The sequence below is a fragment of the Apodemus sylvaticus genome, chromosome 9, assembly GCF_947179515.1.
Source record: "Apodemus sylvaticus chromosome 9, mApoSyl1.1, whole genome shotgun sequence".
NCBI classification, from domain to species: Eukaryota; Metazoa; Chordata; class Mammalia; order Rodentia; family Muridae; genus Apodemus; species Apodemus sylvaticus.
The window spans coordinates 24,882,675-24,906,885 of record NC_067480.1 but is presented as its reverse complement, the minus strand read 5'-3'; the positions used below and the strand labels follow the sequence as shown (position 1 = coordinate 24,906,885).

General features: G+C 50.4%; 1 protein-coding gene across 4 annotated transcripts in view; it reads left to right on the top strand.

Annotated features, from left to right (window-relative positions):
• The window catches only part of Sh3bp4 (SH3 domain binding protein 4), a 79,788-nt gene that overhangs the window by 8,511 nt on the left and 47,066 nt on the right, over positions 1–24,211 (top strand). For all 4 annotated transcript variants that reach the window (XM_052192663.1, XM_052192661.1, XM_052192662.1 and 1 more), the window contains exon 2: positions 22,787–22,865. The gene's annotated coding sequence lies outside the window, so the exon portion shown is untranslated. The remainder of the gene's footprint in view (positions 1–22,786; positions 22,866–24,211) is intronic.

The window sequence follows — 24,211 nt, the reverse complement described above, 5'->3', positions numbered from 1 at the left end:
TGAAACAACTGTGCTTTCTAACATGAGTTTTTTCTGTGGTTTCAGATTCTTCCTGACTTTATTGGGCCCTCTAGCCCTCTAGCAGGCATTGCAACATGTCTGTAAGTAGCTGTTCTTTTGTGGTCAGTCAAATCTGAAATGGGCTAGTTTGCATCACCCGAAGTTATCCAGGAAGATCCTGGCTGGGAATTAAGTAACTGAACGCCTATCGGGTTCTCCTAGCATGCTGCATTTGTACCAGGCCATTGTGGCAAACAATAGCTGAAAGAAGGCTTTGGTGAGCTAGAATTTGAGAAGTTCCTTTTCCCTAGGGGCCTCTACAGTGGCCTTTTGCTGGGCCAGTTTCGAGTCACAGTGCACAAGAACCTGGGCTTTCCCCGTTCTTTCCTTTTGAAGTTAGGTCTGCTTGCTGTTAGGATTTTCAAAGGAGATCTTGAGAAGTGTCCACACCCTGTCTGAGGTGGATTTGGGATTCATTCTGACTTGGGACCTCTTGTGAGTCTTGTGTGAACACTAGAGTTTGTTCTTAAATATTGAGTAATGGAGCATTTTGTGGTCAGGACAGTGACCTGATGAAGGCGTGACCCGGTCCGGATGTCTCATTATCAGAACACAGTGCTGGGTTTTGATTCTTTGGACATTCCAGCTGACCTTTAAAGAGCAAGTGTGTTTACCTGGCCCTTTGTTCAAGGTCCTGGGAGGAGGAGGAAGAGGAGGAGCCCGATAGAGGTAGAGAAGTGGGGATAAGGAAGAGGAAGAAGAGAGATGAGACACTGCAGTCTTTGCTCTAGGACCCAGACATAAGTTGTTGGTCTGCTCTGCCTGAAGCATAGAAAAACCCTAGGAAGGTAGGAAGCCGCTTAGAGGATTCTGGGCCTTGTTTGGCTGGGGGTTGGGAAGGAAGCCTGTTGCTACCACTGTGAGTGCTTTAGAGATGCCTGAGTTGTCGACAAAACAGATGCTTTTTCTTTTCTAAAAAATATTACACAGACCCCCCCAACCAAAATCTGTTTCTGCATTGAATTCACATTACTACTCAATAACTACATGTTCCTTTTAGAACAAAAGAGAGCGTTAAAGAGGAGGAAGTTCACATCAGCAGTGGTCCACACACCGGCGATGGAGCCTTTTACATTCTTTATGTGAGTGTCGAGATTTGAGGGTTCAATATGGTGCTTCTGGGTACAGGGATCCTTTTTGAACAAATACTTTTTGTTTTCTTTTGTTTTAAGCTGCTTGTCTGAAGTTAATGTTTTCAGGTTGATAAAGAGGATTTGCATTCCTGCTCTTGACGCCAGATTCGAGTTGAGGTTCATCATGTACATTTTGTGTTTATTGAGACAGGGTCTCAGTAAGTAGCCCTGACTAGCCTACAATTTGCTGAATAGACCACGTTGGTCTTGAATCAATGGGAGATTCTCTTGCCTCTTTCTCCAGAGTGCGGGGGCTGGTGGTAAAGACATGCTTACCCTGTAACCACACAGTTCATAGTTGCATTCAGGGAACACCTCATAAACATAAGCTTCTTTCAGTGTAAGCTTCCCATAGAATGAGTCTTAACTTTTATTCTGTTCAAAATCTATAAAGCACTTCTCACCATGTTTGACTGTTGGTGACTGTCATCCCTGTCCAGTAAAGCCCCTCACGAGAGGTGATGCTGCTGAGGAGAGGTACTGTTTGCTCTAAAAGCAGCCTCCCTTGCCCTAGGGGCTGATTGCTCAAAGCGCACTACTCTTGGAAGTTCTGCTTCTGTCGGGACCCTAGGGTGGGGGGGGAGGAGCTGCACCTGGGAAGGGGACAGGTGGTGACTTCAGTGTGTTCAGGTTCAAGAGCCGAGGCCTTGATCTCTTCAGGTCGTGCTGTGGTATCTGGGAAGATCTAGGGGCTCTCTATCAGAAAGACTGCATTGTGTTCATCACAGGGAAAGGGGCCGACTCAACTCTGGGAACCTCTGCGTTCATTGAGAAAAGTTCCTGGTCTAGGCTGCTGATGGCCAGGTCAGTTCCCCCTTCCAGTCTGCAGTCCAGTGTCACAGGACTTCTCCAGTCTGGCAAGAGAGGAAAACCAATTTATGGGTGGAATATTTTTTTGGCCTGTCTCCTGAGAGTGGTTTTGGCACTGGCCATCCGTGTGACTCATCTACCCATTGGTAACATGAAGCAGCATTTTGGGGGCCTTGTAAAACCCTAAGGAGGGTCACGGACTGGCTTGGCTGGCGGTCTGGAACGCTCAGGGCTCATTAGCTTTGTTATTTGGTTCTGAATGCCAGGTGCTCCCTTCACTGGATTTGAGGTCGAGTGCTGGGTTTAATGTTAACCCACTCACTGCCTGACCCCAGAGACAGCTTTGCTGGGGTACTTATCACAGGAGAGAGTGTTAAGTACACAGAAGGATTCTCAAAGAAGCCTTAGGACATGCCGTGTATGCGAGGGTAGGTAAGGTAGGAGTTTCCCGACTAGTTGGTAGTCAGGCTCCAGGCTTGCGGAATCCAAAGAACCAAAAGGGATGCAGTGGTAAGAGAGTTCCCCGAGCACCCGGGGAGGATGCCAGAGGCAGGAGCCTGGTCAGACATGGCCCTTCTGGGCTCCCGTCAGCTTTGAACTTTATTTGAGGACACTGGGGAAATTTGATTAGATGTGTGAGCGTGATTTGAAAGGCCAGGGGACAAGCTGCCCAGGGGGTGAGCAGTCCAGGGGGTAATAGAGCTTTGGAGGTGACCCAGCAAGGGACTGAGAGCCCTTGGGTCCCTTCCTCACAGTCTTGGTGTGCAGAGGAGTTGGGCTTCCTGCCTGCAGCCTCACATGAATATCACACAAGTGGTACACTTTCCCTCCAGTCCCGTTGTGAGATTTTAATAAAATTACTCTTCGTTGAAGAGCCTTTCCCTACAGTTCTACATTTTATCACCTGGTTGCCTCTGCTCGTGGGAATAGCTGCACAGAGTCTGCCTTTGTACTGGCTTCTCTGAAGTCGATCAGGAAGGTGGCAGGTCCTCTATGAAGACCATGTTTTCTACACCCAAGTTTACTGTTAACTTGCAATTTTGACTACCAGAGTGATATCCCTTTAACACACATACACCTAGATAGTCTTAAGTGTTCTTTTGGGAAACTTGGATACAGCCTGCTCCTAGAAGAAAGCAGAGGTCCTCAGCATCCCCAGGGGATGTCCTGAGGCTGCTGCCACGAAACCCAAGAATGATGTCATAATAAACGCCTTTTAAAAAACCATCTGGAAATTGACTGCTTGCTAAGCGTGAGTTCGATTCTTACAATGGAGAGAGGGAATGATTCCTGTGAGCTGGAGGAGGGGAGAAAGGCCGCCATTCCGCTATACCAGGAGGCGGAGTATCAGGTGACTGACACACTCAGTGCTAAATGCCAGTTGACTGCTTAGCAGATAATAGGAAATTGGGCATTATGGGAAAATCTCGGGCTCCCGTGACTCTGAGATTATTGATTTGTTTGTGGTTGTCTTTTGCCTTCAGTTGGTGCTGCTGGCGGTCTTTCCACAGAGCTGGCAAAGGGTGGCCTGGAAAGGAACATGCAGGAATAGGTTAGGTGTGAGCTTTGACATGGAGACCCTTGGTCACTCCTCCCGCTATTTAAGGCAACAAAGCAAAATGTGCCTTTGAACTGGGAGCGAAGCGGGTCCGAGAAGCGGTGGGTGCTATTTGCCTGTCTTGCCAGGCAGTTACTACAGCAGAGTCTTTCATTGATTTAGTCTCTGGGGACATTCGCAGAGTTAAATGGCCCTGACCCTGGTTTGTTGAGAAAGAGCTGAAGCCTGATGCCCATGGGGAACCCAGGGCATTGATGCTGAGAACGCCAGGCGAACATGGCTAACCTAGGCACCTGCATCTGGTGCTTAACTTCCTGTTCCTCTCCACCTCTCCCACCTGGCTTCTGAGGTTCCCTGGGTTGTGGCTACTGTTTTCTCTTGTCTTCCTTTGAATTTCAAGGTTCTACAGAAACTTCAGAAATTAAGTCATTCAAATGGATGGTAAGTTCTTCTGATACAGACCAGTGTGCGCATCGCCCCTCTAGCGGAGAATACGAAGCTTTGCTTTGTTAAGCTAACTTCACGCGTGAGAGAGGAGGAGCTATTGGGAACCATGGTCGCGCTGACTTGAGAGGCCAAGCTTGCTTGTATAGTCTCTCCTCTTAAGTCTTGGATGTTGGTGTCTCACCTGTCTCTGTTGTTCCGGGATAACTGTAATGACAGACAGGGCCTCTAACATCTCTGACAGCCTGTCCAGAGTCTTCAGCATTTTGCCTGGAGATGCATATTTCTGTCTCAGTTGAGGGATTGGGTGGGTGGGTGGGGCTCTTTACTGCATTCGTGTAACAGAGAAAGGAAATTAACACCGTTAGAACTGAGAAGCACAGAAGCCAGCAGCGAGGACCAGACTGCCTCCCTCAGGTTGCTCTCTCAGTCTGGATTCCAGGGTGAACAGGCCATTGCTGGAACCAGTCTGAGGAGCACAGTGGGAGGCAGGAACCTGGGGTGTCAGGTGGCATGTGAGAGCAGCCAGAAGTTGTCCCTGCGGGTGATCTGTGGAGCCTGGTGTAGCCCAAAGGCAGGAGACGAGGCTTGACTCAGTGAGAGCTTGCGGAGCTGTTCGAGGGTCCTCCATCCTCACCTTGATGCTTGGCTTCGCCATCTCTCCTCATGGCTGTCCCCAGGCTTCTCCCCTGGCCTCGTTGGTTCCATTGGAGCCTGCCGCCTGGCTGAGGAGATCTCATGGCCCTGCCTGGTGGGTGTTTGAGACTCAAATTAACCGAATGACGATAATCATGCCTGTCAGAATGTTCTAGAATGACCCTTCTTCTAACACAGTATTGATGGCTGATGGAATGTTCTGAATATTTTTTGAGCTCTGCTCCGAGTGGGTATTTGGGGTTGGCAATGTTTGTCATTATTCTTGGGCACTTGCAAAGCGGTTGTGTTTTCTCTGTGATGGAGAACTTGGCATAGATAATTGGTGTTGTGCTTCGTGTTGTGCACTGAGTGTCTTTATCAGGCAGCCCCAGTATTGACAGAAGGGTTGCTGTGTGGCTGGTGCCTGTAGTTCACACCTTGGTGATAGCTTTCTTCCTCTGTTCTTTTGAAAGGTAGACCTAGTTATCTTATATAGCCCAGACCTCCTTTTCATAGGGATTGTGATGCCCACAGTGGGCTGGATGCTCCCACATCAGTTATAAAGAGGATCTCTCCCAGACAAGGCCATAGGCCAATCTGATCTGGGTTATTAATGTTGGCTCTGCCTTCCCAGATGATTCTGGGTGTTTGATTGATAATGAAAACTAACCGGGATGGGCCACAATGTTTACTGGAGCCTAGGGTCACACCCAGACCCTTTCTCCTCTTCCCAGTGGCCCCTGGAGGGTAGAGGCTGTTGTGTCTTCTAGTGCTGTAAGGTGTTTTCTTGTTTCTGATTTCTAGTTTGTTAGTGTCTGCAGTGTTTTATGTGGGTTTTCCTTCTGTGTGGTTAATCTTGATCTCTGAGTGACTCTGGAGTATGACAGGTCTTTCTACTTCAATGTACAGCTCTGTGGAGATGGTGTGTTAATGTGAATGCTGACAGTCCCCTGGGGCCTTCAAGTCCTGCTCCAACCTTTTGTGAGTCACAGTGTGGCCAGTGAGTGAGTTGCTTGTCTTTGAGCCCCACCTCCAGCTGTTCTTTCTACTTTTGCTTCCTAGATTCACCCAGCAGACACACTCGATACCCTTCACACAAGACACACCACTGCAGTCTTGACCCTTTTCCAAGTACCAGACTATAGATCTGATGGTGCCTTCTCCTGGCCTGCAGGTGACCCAGGGTCTTGTTGTGTCACAGAGTGAGCCCAGACTTCTAAGAAAGCATACAAGAGTCTTCAGCTGGCTTTCCAGCATCTCACCGCTAGCCTGCCTTCCCTGCAGCCTGCGCATTGACACAACCTTTTGAGGAAGATGGGAGGGAACGGACTTCTTCCCACAGTGCTGCCCGGAGCTGCTTGAAACCCTTGCAGATCAGGACTATTTGTCTGTTGAGATGGACCGGATCTCAGAGAGCTCAACTCCCCAAGTAGCTGGGGGTGTCCTTGAACTCCTGATTCTTCTGCATCAACCTCCCAAATGCTGGGATTTCAGGCCTGAATCATTGTTTCGGGCCAGCGTGCATGGTGTAGCGGCAAACAGCACATAAAACACATTGAGGTGAAGGCTCACACCTGAGATCAGGGAGCACAAGGCTCTCAGTGATGGAAGAACAATGGAAATGCCTCCTTTGTTCGAGTGATCTAAACTCACTGTAGACGACTTAGAAAACATAGATCAGAGAAGAAATTGAAAAATCTATGACTATCGCCATGAGATAAATCACACAGGCATTATTTTCAAAGTGGAGTCCTTTGTCGTAAGTTTGGCAGCCTGCCATTTTTACTGGCCAGGGCACAAGGACAGCATCCACTAGTGGACACCAAGGTCGCCTGCACAGGCCATTCAGTTGTGCGGGGGGGGGGGGGGGGGGGGGGGAAATCACTTTCTGAATGGTCTATCCCCAAGACTCTTCATTAACTTAGAACATGAGGTTGCCTGCTCTGTGCATCCTGGGTAGTCAGAGTTTCAGCCCACCCTTCCTCTTCAAGATTGGAAGAGCCAAGAGCTGAGCTGCTTCACTCTGCCCAGCTGCTTTCACAGAGACTTGGCAGAATCTTCACCTAAGCCACTGCATTTCTGGGGAAGATGGACGCCCCCTGTCCTTGATTGGACAGCCAGGCTCACCATGCCTTCTAGTTGCACGGTCCTGCTTTCTCAGCCTGGGGTCTGGGGACCACATTGCAGACAAACTGCATCTCTGAGTGCTTTCCCAGATCAACTGGAGCTTCAGATTTCAGCAGCTTCTTGGGGACACAGCTATAGGATGAAGAATATTCAAGGTCCCATCCCTGGTTGTATGGGACCCTTGTGGAAACACCGGGAACTGTGAGGGATTTTTTAGCTTCTGTCTGAGGGATGGGTTGGTGCAGCTCCACAGAGATGTCATGATTTGGTGATTGCGGGGTGTGGAGTGAGGGGTGGGGTGGGGTGGGGGTAGGGCTTCTATTTCTTGCTGTATTTTGTGGCTGTCACTTAGCTGTTGCTCAGAACCCAGGATAGTGGCAAGTTGCGGAACATGAGAAAAGTGTGGGGCCCTGTCCTTCCTCAGATTGTCCCCTGGTTAGTACTGAGGAGAGGGAGGAATCTGAGCTGGCCTGCCTCTCAGCCTGAGGTTGAGTTTCACTACCATGGGCCCTTGTCCGTTCATGACATAGGCCAATTTGTAATGGGGATGGCGATTTGTTATGGGGCTCACAAGAAAGCACCCCAATTAGAAACGCCGTGGAGTGTGCCCGGCACAAGCCGTGGTCCTGCCCCTCAGAGCCAGCTGTGCCCCATCTTACAAACAGCTGCCTCCTTCGGGGGCTCAGGACCTGGCGAGAGAAGGTGGTAAGCAGGGAGCCTCTGGAGTCCGTTGTGTGAGGGAATGGAGCATTTCCCACAAGAGCTCTCTGGAAGGCAGGCGTTAGTTACTGCAGGTTGGATTGTTATCACAAAATCGAATGGGTTCCCTTTCTTTAAAACCTCTATGGCAGCTGCCAGGCGGTTTGCAGGTCTCTGGACTCTGCCTCTCTCCTGCTGTCGTCCTTCTGCAAGGCCTAGGGCTTTTCAGCCTCCACTGAAGTTCACAGCAGTGGGATGTGAGCTCAGAACCCTGGCTGCACTTGACCATGGAGTCCTTTCCATCCCCACACTTGGGACGCATCACCAGTGGGCTTTCGTTGACTGCCCGGGGACTCTCTAAATCTAGAGTCTGACCAGCAAGGCATCAGTAACCGAGACACTAAGCAATGTATTTGCGCAAGCTTCAAGAGTCCGCAATGGGGCACAGGTGGTTTGTCCTGGAGCCATGAGATCTAAGAGATCCCGCTACCCAAGTCTTCCTAGCTCCTGTGCATCAGCGTGTGTCTGTTCTCTCTCCTCAGTTTCCTGTCATCTTCAGCACAGTCTGAGCCCAGAGAAGCTGGTCTCTGAACCCTGAGCTGCCTTCTCACAGCCAAGGGGCCTAAAGCATAAAGCAGACAGAGTCCAGGGCCTGATAGCCAGTGGTTGGCTATGTCTTCTAGTGGCTAGCATCCCAGTCAGTGCAAATACCTGCAGACTTAAAGCACCACTGTCAGGTGAGAAGATCTGTCACTAGGAATGACTGTCTCGGGCTGAGTGTGGATCCAGTAATGGCTAGTTTTGTCAATGGTACACTATCTAGAATCACCAGAGAAGAAAGTCTTGATGGGTCTGGAAGAGAGGCTTCTCTGGATCTGGTTAGCTTGTGGGCGTGTCTGTGGGTGAAGTCTTGATTGCCTTAATTGATATGAGAAGACCAGCATGTTTGGGCCCTAGACTGTGAAAGAGTAGAGCAAGCTAGGTGAGTACTAAGCACACATGTATTTATTCGTTTCTGCTCTTGATTGGGGATGCGGTGGGACTTGGTGCTTCAAGCTCCTGCTGCTTTGACGTCACCACTATGATGGTGCTTCTAAGCAAATGCACGGAATTGCTATCTTGTTGTTGTGGCTGTTGTTATATTATTTCCAGTATTATCCAGTATTACCTACATGACTAGGTTGGCATAAAGAGTCTGGGGAAGGCAGGTGGTATTCCCTGAGCCCCCCTTTTAGTTGTTCTGTGATAAGCACAGATATTACCTTAAGACATTTTTTCCTGCCACGCCCACTGATGCTTCAGTGAGCTTGCAGACTACTCTTAGTGTTGAGTAGCAGCTTCAAGTGTATCCAGACGTCAGGGCAGGTGTGAGGGAACTAAAGGTCTCACACATTACTGCCTGCAGGTTAGCCAATGCTTCCATCCCCTGGATTTCTGTTTCCTGTTGTGTAATCCACATGGGAGCTGGGTCTTGGGTCTCTCTGACTGGCAGTGGCACAACAGCATCTGTGAGTGGAAAAGGATAGAGCCAGAGAGGAGACAGGGGCCTGGGGCGTGGGGACAGGGTTGAAAGATGCTGGCCAGGTGCCCACAGTCCACCTAGCAATGCTAAACCCCGCTGACAGTCAGCTGTGATGACAGTGGACGTGCCCCTGTGTGATCATCCTGCCAATGACACATAACCCCATAGGACTATCACGAGACAACTCCCAGCTGCAAAGCAGCTTTTAAAGCACCTGGCTGGCCCTCAGAACTGTCAGGATCACCTAACAGAAATGCATGGGGAAATTAAACAGTCAAGACAGCAAGATGATGTGTGATATCCCGGATGGGACCCTGGAGGGGATGAAAGGAGCAGAGGGAGGCAGTGCGTCGGGGAGGTCGGTCCAGCCTCTCCTGGACCGACAGCAAAGCGATGCTCATCCAGCTGGTCCTCCCTCCTCGTCCCATCAGCAGCCTCTTTGTTCAGTCCTGACCTGGACATTTAGAGGTGAGCTAAATGCCCCAGCCAGCAGTGGTGGAGCTTCCCAGCAATGCAGGGATTATCTCTTTGCAGAGTGAACCTGAGAGAGGGAGGAGGGCGCTGAAGAGAATGGGCCATTAATAAACTGCTCTGAAATCCAGAGCCCAGGGCGCCAGGCCTTGGAGGGAATTGGCAGGTGTACTGGGAACCTTGTCAAGGTCCTCACTAATCCTGCCGGTGACTTAGGGGAAGGAGGATGGAAAGCGAAGGGGATTAGCTCTCCTGCTGGTTGACTGGCTAAACTTTGCCTGGATACTGAGTCGCATCAAGGCACCTGTTGAATTAGATGGGGTTAGTCGGTGTACAGAGTGAGCCCAGGTCTTAGGAATAAGCTTTTATGTGTGCAACACCCCCCTCTGTCTCTCTAACTGTGTGTGTGTGTGTGTGTGTGTGTGTGAGAGAGAGAGAGAGAGAGAGAGAGGGAGAGGAGGGAGAGGAGGGAGAGGAGGGAGAGGAGAGGAGGGAGAGGAGGAGGGAGAGGAGGAGGGAGAGGGAGACGGAGAGGGAGACGGAGAGGGAGACGGAGACGGAGACGGAGACGGAGACGGAGGGAGGAGAGGACCTTATAGGTAAGTTCCTAGTTTTAAGAAGAGGCTTCTTTCCAGAGCCCAGCTCACATATGCTGGACTCCTCCAGCCCACCACTTCTCAGAGCTTGCTTGCCTGCTCAGAAACGACCTAGTGACGTAAGAATGCAGCGTGTAGCTCAGCAGGTCGGGGATGGGGGCAGCTGCAGGTACTGACTTTGGACCGTGTGGAGTTCTGGATGCCTCTCAGGTGTCCCCTATCCACCGTAACCTTCTAAGGTGAGATGGCTGATGAATTGAGAGTGAGCAGGCCTGGGGCTTGTGGGGGGAGGTTCTGTGGGGAGGGCTGGTACTGGGTTCCGATCCCCGACAGTCTCTGATCTGTTCTGACCTGCGCACCTGAAGCTTCTCAGGGGGAACAGGTGGCAGACAGCCTGTAGCTTCCACATTCACAATGATACTGTTGCTGGCTGAGGACCAGTCAGGGTGGCTAGCCACCGCTCTGTCCTTGTGGTCCTCCGAGGCACTGTAGCCAATACACAGCCAGACTTGTCAAGCCCTGGCCCACCTTCTTTCCCAGGGGTTGTTGTCCTGGCTGCACCCTAACTTCACATTCACCCCACTCCACCCCACCCCACCCCACCCCACCCTGGCAGGCTTCTTCCAGAACCCTGATATCACATTTTCTGTCTTCTTCCTCATGCCAACACACGGCTTACTGAAGTGTACATTTGAGGTCTTATCTGTTAGACAACAGTCCCCCACACCCACATCACTTACGAGGTAAGCTCTCCAGGAAGAGCCTGGAGGTTTGTGGAGCACTTTTTTTTTTTTTTTTTTAAACGAAGGCCTGAGTGTTGTGGTTGAGTCTTGTGGGACTTGAGGAGTTTCACTCCTTGGACTGTCATGCACTGTGGTCACAGAAGAGTAATGTCCCAGCTAATCCTCCTCCGATTCTGTTTATACACCCCTTTCTTCAGCACACAACCAAATGTTTAACTCCCAAGACCTGGGCTCACTCTGTATGCTGACTAACCTCCTCTAATGCAGCAGGGGCCTTAATGTGCGCGCCTTCCTTTGTGCAGAAGGACCACAAGGACCACATTCATCTGTTGGTTGTCCTGATGCAATGAAAGAAGGGAGTCTTAGGGCTATGGCGCCTGTAGTTAATACAGGTGGGGCAATCCTAGAGTATGCTAACCCCACCTGGGAGGAGCAACCTCGCCTCAGAGAAAAATCCAAGGCGCTGTTGAGGTTTGGCAAGGAGTGCAGAGAGGACTTCCGGGCAGTGGTATGGGCTAGAGCTGGCCTGGTTCTCTTTCTGAGTAAGATAAACAGGAATGAGGAATGCCCAGCAGGAACAATCAGTTTCCGGAGTGTGCTGTCACTGTTGTGCTGTCACTGTTGTCACTGCCCTGCAAGGGACCAAGGTAGGTGATCCCTAAACTCTGGTTAGATATAAATAGAATGCAGAACTTGTCAGAATGGTCATTGAAGAGTCACAACAGAGAGCTCTCATCCAGACTTACACAGCCAGTGCTAGGACAGACAGATGGACTTCAGCCTGTCCTCCCTGCCCCCCTGTTTCAGATGTATTGTTTTTCTAAAATATTTTAAATTTTATCTTTTTTTATGCCTATGAGTATTTTTTGCCTGCATGTATGTGCACCACCTGTGTGCCTGGGGTTGATGGAGGCCGGAAGAGGGCGTCAGATTCCCCATGATGAAAATTGCAGATGATTGTGAGCTGCCGTATAGGTGCTGGGAATCGAACCCTGGTCCTCTGAAACGCTGAGCTGAGCCATCGATCTAGGCCAGTCAGTTCTTTTATCTGGTGGATCTTGACTGGTGACGGAGAGCTATCCCTGTCCTGGTTGTGTGTTGACCCTCCTCTGCTTGTATACCACAACATCTGCTCTTCCTTCCTGTCTCTGGACTTGGCCTCTAATACAATTAATTCATCAGAATGATAATGTTTCAGCCTGGAGCTCTGCTGATAAAGGGCTTGCCTGGCACGGAGGAGATCCTGGGTTCTGTCTCCAGCACTGTTGGGCAGGGCTTGGTGGTACACACCTGTGATCCCAGAACTCCAGGTAAAAGCAGGAGGAGCACAAGTTCAAGACCATCCTAAGCTATATAGGGAGTTTGAAGCCAGCCTGGGCTACATGAAGCTCTGTCTCAAATCAAAACAAAACACAGCAAAAGGTCAACGTCCCTTCTGTGATTAGGTGAGTGAGCTTGCTTAATAACTTGTTGGCCTTATTCACAAACTCCCCTGAGGTTGGGGTGAGGTTGGCGGTCTCTCACCAGCCCAGCAAGGAAACCACAAACCACTGTTTGCCCATGATCTGGTTGAATCATCCCTGCTGAGTTTTGTTGAGACCTTGGCCTTGCTTGAGAGGCTAAGACCTCCCCCCACCCCACCCCCAAGAAGAAGAAAAAAAAGGTGTCTTTGCTCAGCTAAACCAACCCTGATTCCTAAGCCACTGAAACGCAGAAATGTTCAACCTCTGTTGCCTGTGGTCATTTGCTGTGCTGTGCTGGGTTCCTTTTAGAAACGCAGAAATGTTCAACCTCTGTTGCCTGTGGTCATTTGCTGTGCTGTGCTGGGTTCCTTTTAACCCGCTAGACTGTCCTTGGTTTCACCTGTGCGATGCCTAACTGAATTTCCCCTACTTTCTCGCTGTGCGTATTTTTTGCAGCATGCCTGTCTATGGACTTGGCCCTGCTTCTCTAGGACAGTAGAATGTTACAGGGAAGGGCTTTGTCCTCAATGTCAGTCCGCCTCAGCATGCAAACTGCCAGTGGAAATCGGATCCTTTGCACCCCACCTCCACCCCCACCCCCACCCCCACCCAAGAGCTGTTCCTCCGCACCTAGCTTCACACTGACCACTTTGTGATACTGGAGCTGGTCTGCCCTGGGGTGATATGTATCTGATAGGCTTTCAATGCTGGTACACCTGCCTCCCCTCCCCCAAACTCACAGTCTTATTCTCCTTTGTTCCAACCAGAAGATTCTTTGCATGGTTTTGGTTCACTTTTCTTATTGGATCCTACATAGTCTTCGAATCTACTAGAACATGGCAAACACTTGAGACTCACTGGAATCCTCCTGTCCCTGGGGATGCTTGGCAGGATTGTTTTCCAGGATTTCCCGGCCGTGACCTGCGGGCTTAGGCCCTGGGCTCGGCTCTGTCTAGAGTAGAGTGTGGTCTGTGGGTACAACCTCCTCCGAGAGGGCCTGCCTGAGAGCTGCTTTTTCTCTGGGCTCCCGGAGGTGGCTGCAAAGGAATGCGGGCCCCCGGCTGAGTGTTCCCAACACACACATTCCTGGAGCAAAGTTAAAATTAGAAGGAAAAAAAAAAGCTGCCACATTTCCTGCCATTCAGGCAGTCGCTAGTGTTTGTTTGCACAAAGGTTCTTCGGTAACAATCTGGAGTGGGTTTGGGAGGACCAAGAGGTGAAGTCATGATTTTCGGGAGGGAGGTGAGCGGTTTCCATGGCGATCTTTGTTGTGGGCGTCACCCAGCTTTTGAGTCCTTGCAGTATGATACTGGAATGGAAAAAATGCTGTCAAACAACTCCTTTTGATAGTTGACAAGAAAAATTTAATTTTATCCATTTATTTCTAGAAGGTAGCTGCAAAGGGAAGGGAGCACGACAGACCGCCTCTCTCTGTAAATGACCCGTGTTAGTTTGACTCCTGGCCTCCACGCCACTTCCTGCCTACTCTAGGGACAATCACCCCCAACATGCCCGCCCGTCAACCAGAATTCTCGAGGTTCAGCAACCTGTCTGCACCTAGGGTGTGAGATCCTCAGTCTGTGTCCATATATGAGCACTGTGAATTCCCAGCATTCATCTTTGCAATAGTGCCTGCTAGAATCCAGGGGTTTCCTTGTGTACAAGAGACCAGGACAAAGGTCTTGTCTCACAGAACATTCATCCTATAGGTACGGGGACCAGGAGAGGTCTGTGTTCAAGAAGGAGAGAGGCAAGTGAGGCAACAGTATGCAGTGTTTGATAGAGTGTGTGATAGAGTGTGTGTCCCAAAAGATACCCGGACCCTGGTCTTTGTGATTGTTACCTGTTGGAGCAAAGGGGCCTTGGCAGATTGGAGGAGCCTAGGCTATCAGGATTTCTTGCTGTTTTAATTGATAGAGAATTGATCCAAGAGCCTCCCGCCAGCATCTACAGCACACTTTGGGGCATAGCACCGCAGTAGGAAGTTGGGTGGCAAGATCACCGGGAAAGACAGAAAACCAGAGTCTAGGAGAGGGCAGAGCTTGCTCATCTCCTGATTCACTGCAGGATGGCTAGATGGATTCTTTTTAGGGGCGACACTGCCACCCGGTTACCTCCTACTAGCCCCCGCCTCTTAAGGTTTTCACCTTTCCTTAGCATCTCCAGTCTGGGAGACTTAAGGTTTCAGCATTCACACCATGTCCAAACCATACCATGCGTGGTTCCTACTTCTGTCTTACATGCAACACATGACTTTGTAAGAGATGGTAGAGGGAGGTGTGGCCACAGGAGCTGAGGACAGACACAGACTAAACGAGTGTGCTTTGGGTACAGAGGCAGGGAGGTTGGTGAACACTAGAAGTTGAAAAGGGCAGAGAAAGGGTTTGTCGCTCTAGCCCTCGCACACCCTCTCTCCTTGGTTTTACCTCATTGGATTGGATTCAGATTTCTAGCCCCTAAAATTACATAGGATACACCTGTGCTATAGCAGCAAGAGGAGAGACAGGGATTTAGGGGACCCAAAGACGCAGACAGAGCCTTCCTTCCTTCCAGGGTGCGCTTCCCTGCTGATTGGCCTAGGACCTTGGCCCATGCATTAGCACCCAGACCTAGCTGGGAGCCCCCAATCCCATGACCTCTGGTGAGCCTTAGCCTGGGAGTCATCCATGGTGATTGTATGTATTATTGATGAAAAAACATCTATTGGAGTACAGGTGTCCCATGCTCTTTCCCCTCCGATTAGCAGGGGTGTAAATGTACCTCATTAACGGAACAAAATAATTCTCATGGCTTTCTAAATTGGGATTTTTTTTTTCTTTTTGTATTGACAATACAAAGTCACCCTCCAGCATTGACTAGAACCAGCTAGGAGTGCTGCTGCTGGGGTGTGTGTGTGTGTGTGTGTGTGTGAGAGAGAGAGAGAGAGAGAGACGCACTCGCGCCTTGTATTTGTGCCTTGGCAAAAAGCCAACCCAGTGACCTAGAGCCAGCTGTATATTTCTCATCTGTTCCAGACTGTGAACCTCACCCCCATCCCCCAAAGGCAGAGCCTGGTATTTTAGATGATGACTACTCTCAGAAGCAGGGGTTTGGGCCCCAGAAGGATGAGATGAGAGAGGAAAACAGCAAGAGGTGAACTGTTGAAGGATTGGCCTTGTGGTCTACGGAGGCTGCAACTGGGCTGGGACCTTCTTGAGGAGCTATGAGACCATGCCTTGGAATTGTTGGGGGGGAGGGGCAGGGAGCATGGACCCGAGGGTTTCTTTGGGGTGTTTACTGAGGCCTGGTGTGCTGCCATGGGGAGCACCCTCTGTAGGGAGCACCCAGCAACTGCACTTAGCCTGGCTGCCCCCTAAAAGGGATCTGTGTGTTACGGTGGTGTGATATCCATTATGGTACGGTGCCACTTGTGGTATGGGCTCCTATTAGTCTTTCTTCCTGACCCCTGAGGGTGGTAAGAAAGGGAAATGTATTATTCAGGGTTCTCTAGAGAAACAGAATGGGCAGAATGAGTATATATGGGATTTATTAGAGTGGCGTACAGGTTATAGACCTACAGTGGCTGTTTCCCAATGGAAACACATAAGCCGGTGTTTGTTTTGTTTTGTTTTTTTATTGCATGAGGCTGTATGCCTCAGCCCATCTTAAAGTATATATACACTGGAATCCCAAAGGCAAAGACTCTAATATCAGTGAAGGAATGGAATTGCTGTCGAGAGTGAGGGCAAGCACAGAGAGGGCTTCCTTCCTCTTCGTCCTCTGTATAGGACTAGACGGATAGATAGGCACTAGAAAGCGTGTCCCAGAGTTAAGGTAGCTCTTCCACTTCAAATCATTCAATCTAGAAAAATCCCTCGCAGGTGTGCCCAGCAGCTCGGATCGTAGTTCATTCAAACTGACAGCCAAGAACAGCCCTCAAAGGGAGTGTTTCTTCTCCATCCAGTGGGCTTGGGCACAGGTGACTCCAGGCCATGGCTGTGACAACGCAGAGAAGATCAGGGAGAGGGGTAAAGTTTGCGGCAGCTCAGAAGAGCCTGTCCTCCCCGCTGGCTCACAGTCCTTGTCATTCCAGGAGGCCGGTGCCGTTTTTTTTTTTTTTTTTTTTTTTTTTTTTTTTGTCTTTTTGTCTCCTGCTAAAGCTAAAGCGTGAAGGCAACTTTCATCCTTCTTGTTCTACCCCCCCACCGCCCCCTCTGATTTCCAGCACACTTGCTAATCTTGCCAAATTGCTGCTTCACAGAGGCAAGGAGGAAAGGGAGCTGATGAGGACTGTGAGGTGACACAGCCCTCTGTAACTTCACATCCCTGGGAGCCAAATGCTCCCTAGCTGTGTGGGGCAGGAACCTCGTTATAGTGGCCTAACCTTTCATGCCTAATTAATGGGGCTTGTGAAGAAGAAAATCGAGAATAAATAGAGGCGTAGAAAACAGGCTAGTGAGACTGAGGCAGAGCCCATGTTCGTAGCTCCACAGCCTCACTGGGCAGGTGTGGACTGGATCCCTGGAAACACTGCTTCTGTTTTCTACAGCTTTGCAAAGCCAGGAGGCTGTGTAATCAAGGTGAATGAAGCTAGCTGGCAGGCTGGGTGGGCCACTCGGCCCTGGATCACAGATTCAGAAGCCTCCCAGAATGCTTTACAGCTTGCCAGAGCGACAGCCAAAGCGGGTGGTTTTCAAATGTGCATTATTTTCAATTAAAAAAAAAACAAAACAAAACAATGTGTGCTTAAAACTAAGTCATTGTCTGAGGCGGTGGCACACACCTCTCTAATCCCAATACTCTGAAACTGAGACAGGAAGATTTCATATTTGAGGTTTAAAAAAAGCAAACACAACAAGGTATTTCTTACAGGCTGGAGAGGTAGTTTAGTCTGTAATGTAGTAACGAGATAAGCCAGAGGACCCGGGTTCAGTCCTCAGCACCCACGCATAAAAGGTGAGTGTGCTGTGTGGTACGTGTGTATCCCAGTCCTGGAGAGGTGGCAGGTCTCTGGGGCTCCCTGAGCCTGGCCTTAGGTCCCAGTGTGAAACCCCATCTCAAAAGACAAGGACCCTCCTGGGGATGACGCCTGAGGTTGATGGTGGCCTCCACGCGCATGCGCGCGCGCATACACGCAATGCATAAGTAAGGAATACATGAAAGGTATTTCATGAGATTGGGAGAGTTGCTTTGTGTTCTAGGTAACGCTGTGGTCATCTCCGAGTGATTTAGACACCGAAGCTTCATTTGGGAGAAAAGTTTAAAATACAGACTGGTCTTAGAACTTCTTGGAGGTTTGGGGCTCCCAGGGGTTCTCCTTTCTCAGTTCCACCTCTAGGGGCGTGGTGGATTTGAAAGGAGTGGCTTGAGATAACCTATCAGATCAGTCAACCACAAGTCTTTAGAATGCAAGTCTGTCCCCACCCCCACCCCCACGCCCCCCACCCCCGGCGCTGCCCCCTTCCCACTTTGCTTAGAGGTCTGGCTGGGGCTTTGTCAACTGTGACTGTCACCTCAGCCCCCAGTTCATCTTCCCCCCCTCCCCCCATTGCAGAGCTGAAGAGGGAAGAAAGGCTCTTGGTCCACAGTGAGTCAGGCAAGGAAAGAACTTGGGCCTCGTTGAAGGCCTCTGGCTGCACTTCTTTCTCTTTTGCCCCTTGCCCTGCTGTCAAGGTCAGAGGTGGCCAAGGCGGAGATTTGACCTGTGTAGGAAGGAGTTCTGAAGAGGCCAGCGGACAGCCTCGTCCTGGTGGCCCCTGGCCAGCAGGGGCCGCTCTCTGGGCTGCCCCCTTCTATGCTGCTGGAGAGGAGGAGGGCTGATTGAGAGGGCTTGTGGAAGCAGGAGCCAGAATTCTGTGAAAACTGGCAAGTTCAGGGGCCATAACCGATGTTATTTTATCACCCGGGAGGATTTCACTGCATTCCAGGGCAGGGCTGGGGTTTGAGTCTCTGCTCATGGATGATAACCCAAGGTTGCACACATCCACCTTTGCCCGGACTTCGCAGCCCCTTCCATGTTCCATGGAGACCCGGCCACAGCTGCCTTCATCTGCCTAAGGCAGGATATTTAACTTTATCCAGTTTTTAGACCTGGGAGGTCTCGTCACCTGTAAAGGAAGGAGGAGGAAGGAAGTACAACATAGGACCTCGTTATGTCACTGCTTGCAGACATCCGGTCCCTGTAGCCTGCTTTGTGAAGGACTCTTCTCTTTGTATTTCATCCTCTAAGTACAGAGGTCACAGATGTTGGCGTTGTACTGCATTGGTTCACAGTCCCAGCTCTGCATTCTCCGTCCTCTGCAAGCCATTGGAGCCTTTCCTGGTGGTCAGTGTGCTCGGGGATGGAGCCTGGGTGGGGGAGGGGTGTGACCTGTCAAGCTACCCCACAGGCTTGCAGAGGACAGTAATTGTAGTGGAGAGGACAGATGGAAAACACATTTCAGGGTCACTCTACCAGTGATTTTCAAAGTGTCCACTGGCCCTGTAGGTAGGACACATTCTCAGGCCTTAGTGTCAGGAACCCTGGGCAGGGTGAGGATGGAGGTTGCTTCTCTGATTCATGCCAGTGTTTAGGAACTCCAGCCTTCCTCAGATGTAAGACATGGAGTTCTAAGCATTCCGAGACATTTCTATTGTGTCCCTGGTGCTGAGTGTTGTGTACCTTCTGTTTTGAAGAAATAAAAGATGAGATCCACTATTCGCCCAAGTGGTCTGTGGCTCGTTGAAAAAAAAAGGCAGAAGATGACAAACTCATGTTGGGGTGTTTGACTTGCTGTGGAGAGCCTTGTTTTAACAGGTATGGAGGTCCATCAGACTCTTCTGAATGCATACACACACACACACACACACACACACACACACACACATGATTGAAGGTCACCTATTCCCTGTTCCAGATGGTTTCCTCAAACACACACTAAGTCTTGCAAACAAACTACCCATTCCCACAGTCCCCAGAGGTTCATCACTGGTTCCCCCAGGAAAGTTGCCAGGTCATAATCGGAGCACAGGCTGCACTCTGCCCGGGGAAGTGGCTTGCTTCTTCAGTAGCTTCTAGAATGTGATCACAGACATAGCCAGGGAAAGTCTTCAGCCGTAGGGGAAGACAGACAGATTGGGAGATTGTCCTTGGTATCCTTGGCTATATAGCATATAGACCAACCTGGGCTACCTGAGACCTGGTCTCAAGAAACCAAAGGTAAATAAGAACTCTTCTGCTAGTAGAGGCCAGAGTCTGAGGTGGGTCAGACTGGGAGGGTTCTGCAGGCTCTGAGCGACTGGCTGGTGGTGAGATGGAGGAGCCAGATCAAACCTGGAGAAATAGCTTTTCAAGAAATGGTGAAAGCCAAATACTGGTAGACCACACCCACTTACCTGTAGTACGGGCAGGCCTTCCCCCGTGGTGCTAGGGGATCAGGTTCAGGTCTCAGACTTGGGGCCGCAAGCACTTTACCAAAAGAGCTAGCCCTGACTTCCATGAGCAGTTTCCTGCAAGTCAGACTACCAAACAGTAGGAAGCTGGGGGCTTAAATACACAGCCAGGCCCTGGAATCCTGGAATCTCAGGGCACTCCTGGATGTCACAGAGGCTAGGGATACTGACCTGCACTTGGAGGCTGGGGGGGGAGGGGCGCAACATGTCACCAAAGGGATCAAGATTGCACCCCTCCTTTTGTGAAGGACTCTGGGGTGTTTTTTCTGTCCCTTCCAGGTTGGAACCAGCTCAAGATACTAACTTTGAAGTTGTGTTGGGTTGCTCCTTGCTTTCCTCTGTTGCCACGCCCTCCTCTCTGCTCTTCCCGTGCCGTGCCCTCTCTGTGTTGGCTGCCCTTGGCTCCACTCCTGGCCTCCAGCCCGCACCTGTGGGTGGGGGCCCACTTGCCTCTGGCTTGAGCCTGCAGCCGCCTGGCCCTGTGCCTGTTGCGTAAGTAGCCTGGCATGGAACAGGGGCTTGTAAACATTTCTGGAAAGCCAGGAAACAGGTCTTTCAGCTTTGTGGGCCAGAAGGGCTCTGAAGCTGGCCCCTGTGGTTATAGCACAGAAGCCTCAGAGGAGACCTTAGCTGACATGTTCATTTATTCGGTCAAGACATCAGAGTAAGGAGACTGAGATGTGAATGTCACGGAATGCCCACCTCATGAAATACTTTTGATTCATTCATCCCCATCCCCCAGCTGTTCAAGCATCTGCTCTTTGTGGGCCCTACAGAGGCAGATGACCATGGGCTCAGCCCACAGACCGTAGTTTGCCTCTGATGTAGGGTAAGGAGTCACCTATTTCTGTCTTATGTATTTGTTCTGGATCCTCACCACTTACCCATGGGATGGCTGAGGATGCAGGCAGGAGACCTGGCCCCCTAGATGTCTGCTGGAGCACCATCTTGGGTTGCTGAGGCAAACTACAGAACTTGAGCTATTGGCTGGATTAGAGAGCCAAGCAAGAACCTCCCTGAAGACTTCTATCAAGCGAGGGGTGTGTGAGAACTTTAGCTATCTCAAGTCTGTCTCCCTTAGCAGCATCCAGAATGGCAGGACGTTGAGACCCTCTTTCCATGTTTTGCCGGTAGGTGGTTTTAATGGGACACCACAAGGCCCTAGGTAACACAAACAACAGAAATTAGTTTTCCTAGAGTCTAGCATGTGTGTGGAGGCAGGGTAGGTTCCCTCAGGGGCCGGGCCTGCGACAGCCGATGTCAGCTGGAGGCCATTGCCTGCATCATGTCCACTTACTGCTATGAATGTAAGACCTCTCCACATTTTCCATTTAGCAAATCACCTTAGCATACTACGTTAGGCTCCTAATCTCATTTTACCTCCTGAGAGATTCTCTCTGCAGATGGAGTCACATTCCGGGATATGCAGCCTGTGGGGAGGTTGTCTAAAAACATGGAAACAGAGGGACTTTCTAGCCATTCTGGAGTGGGGTGTGGACAGTTCTGTCTCTTTGTAGTTTCCGGTTTGAATTTGGTGGGACGGTGGCCACGGACCTGTGCTCAACCTTCTAGCACTCAGGTAGGGTCAAGCTCAGAAATTTCATGTCCTCAGGGACCATGAGAGATGACCAGAGTGGCGTGAACACCTACCTTCTTGTTGGGCAGTGGGAGAAGGTTCTGGTGCTTTGAGACTTCTGAAGGTACATCACTATTATACTCTTGGTGTTGGGGTCTTTAGGGGGCTACCCAGATTCTTTCCAGTGATGGTATTGGTGTTTCTTGAAGCAAATGTTGAGATGTAGGCATCTTCTGGACTTTACAGTGACTCGGTCTGCCCACATTCATTCATATTTATCTTTGATGTTGTGATACCCGATGGGCCCTGGCAACCTAGTATTTGCACAACCCTTTCTTTCTCTGCACAGAAACCTTGGGTTTCCAGAAAGTTAGAGCTGGAGGAAGAGACATGAACAATGACCTCTGCTCCTGTCTGCTGGGCATCCCAGCATAGTGACCCCCAGCCACCTCTCCCTCCCATTCCCCAGTACTGGGACGGCAGGTAGTTAGTGGCCACCTCTGAATCAGCCTGTTTTTGTCGTGTTCAGCATCTCTATCCCCTTTGGACACGAGCTTCCTGACTGTGAAGTCCCATAAGTGCTCTGATAGGGATTACCCAGGACTTTGGAGTCTTTTGACTTAAAGCTGTCTCTTCTCCAGCAGCTAGACAGACCATAGTGCCCTGCGTGGTCCTTAGCATTGGTTTCCTTTGGGATTGAGGTCTCTCTTGAGTATTAACATTTCTTCTTACGTTGTCCTACCCTTTCTGGTGATATACGTCAAGCTGAGTGATGGTTTCCTGGTGCCTATGATGTCAAACACTGTCTTGGGGTTTACAAGGCCCATCTGGTTCCTCAAGTGGCATTTCCTGGGGCACTTTGGTAGGGCAACTTTCTCTGCTTTCCGCCTTTTGGTACATCTGGGATTTGTATTTCCATCGAACCAGAAATGAAGCCCTATGCGTGTGTGTTACATAGATTCAGGGACAGGGACACTGGTGCTGGTTTGTAAAGGTATGGGGCATGGATATGGGTCTAAGTGCATAACAGCTGCTATATTTATGCATTTGAGGTAGGAAGGCGTTCAGGATGGACTCTTCTCCTCCTATGTTGCCCAGGGCAGCACTCCTATAAATGTGCACCGCAGTACATCCACCCCAGTTCTCAAAAGTTGACCTGGGGTAGATGGCACTGGGAACTCTAAAGCCTATAGCCCCACCATATCTTCCAGGGTGCATGGTGATCAATACTACTCTTGCTAGTCATTCTGTGGCTGTCTCACTATGTCACCAAGATACCTGAAGTATGTCAGGAGGGAACCACACTGCTGCTTCCATTGAGCTGGAATCTGCCTGGGTTTGGCTGCTGCTCTGATAATAACCAGTGGCTGGAACAGAGGTTAACCCAGAGATGATTGCCGTGTCCTAGCAGCGAAGCCCTCGGAGGCCTGCAGTGAAGGTTCTGCTGCTAACTGCCTATCCCTACCCCCACCTCTGCGAAGAGTTACAACAGAGCCCGCTCTCGGAATCTTCTCACGCTTGCTCTTTCTGTCTCCCAGGGCATCCCTCTTCTCTTGGACAGAAGATTGGGTCTTGGAGTTCTTCCTCTGACATCAGGAGGCTAACATCCCCCAGCAGGTAAGCAGGCCCTTGGAAAGGTTGCTCCCTTTAACCTCCAGCCAGTAGGGCAGCATTTGGTGCCTGAGATGCACAGATCAGTAAGTGCATGTCAGGGTTAGAGAGGCGGGAAGGCATCCAGCACACAGACTCACCAAAGCAAGGGGAAATAAAATAACGTTCAGAAGTTTCCGGTGACGTGTCCTTTCAGAAGTCCCACCGGCATCTCCCTTACAACCAACACTCTCTCCCTTTATCTCCTCCAGTTCACAGTGTGCCGGGCTGGCAAAGGTCAGTTGCCTGAGGCTGGCACCTGTGTGTTTCCGGGATGGCCACGTTCCTGTTTACTTTCTGAGAATTCCCATTCATGTCCCATGGACAAACCAGCCCGGCAGCTTGCTGTCCCTGGTGACAGCATAGGGCAGGGCCAGTGGCTACCCTGCCTTTGCACAAAGGAACTGTTATTCTAACCTGAGTTTCTCCAGTCCTGTGATGAGCAGTTGGTTCCAATGGCCCTGAGGTTATAGAACACACACACACACACACACACACACACACACACACACACACGTTCCAGGAGTGTTGAGGAGGAAGGGCTGGACCAGAGGATTAGTGGGTACATGGTGTTGTGTTCTTGAATTTGTTTCTGACCTTTCCCATCTGGCTGTCAGGACGACTAATTGTCACTGTCCCCAGTAAAGTCAGTGGGGGAGGAATTTCCACATGATATGGCGGCACCTTGTGTCTTTCCTTGCCCAGTGGAAAAAATGGGCTACTGCTGAGTGCAAGGCTCCTGCTCTGGAGGCTGTGAAGGGAGGTTGGGGACCAGCTGCTGGGCCGTGTCATCTTTCATTCTGGATCACGTATGCATTTAAAGTAAAGCCCACCGCTGGCTATGAGAGTTGTTGAGGCATTTTCTTTAAATCCACGGTGCCCTCTGTGAAGCCAGGAAAGCTGATTGGCATTTGTTTCTGTGTCTCTGCTGGTCTTTTTTGTCTTATCTGTGTTTGAGTCCACGTGTGCACTAGGGTAGGGAGAATGCCTGGGTGTCCTGGGACACCACAAAGGATGCAGGAGCTGTCCGTCCTGGGGTCAGTGCTCAGACTCCTGAGGTCTGAGGGTTTAATGCCCAGGAAGTGGCCAGCAGCAGGCCTTTTCCTTATAAGTGCAGTTCCTTGCCCTGTAGATGCTGATGTGTTTGGGTTGTGAAAACAAGCTGAGAGCCATCCACATTCCTTACATTCCTTTGGCCTGGCATTGGCTAGAGGGGGGCGGGGCGGGGCTCTGAAATTATTATCAGTTGCTATAGTTCCATTCTCTCCGGATGAACGCAGGGCTTTCCAGAGGGTTGCGCAGCAGGCAGTGGG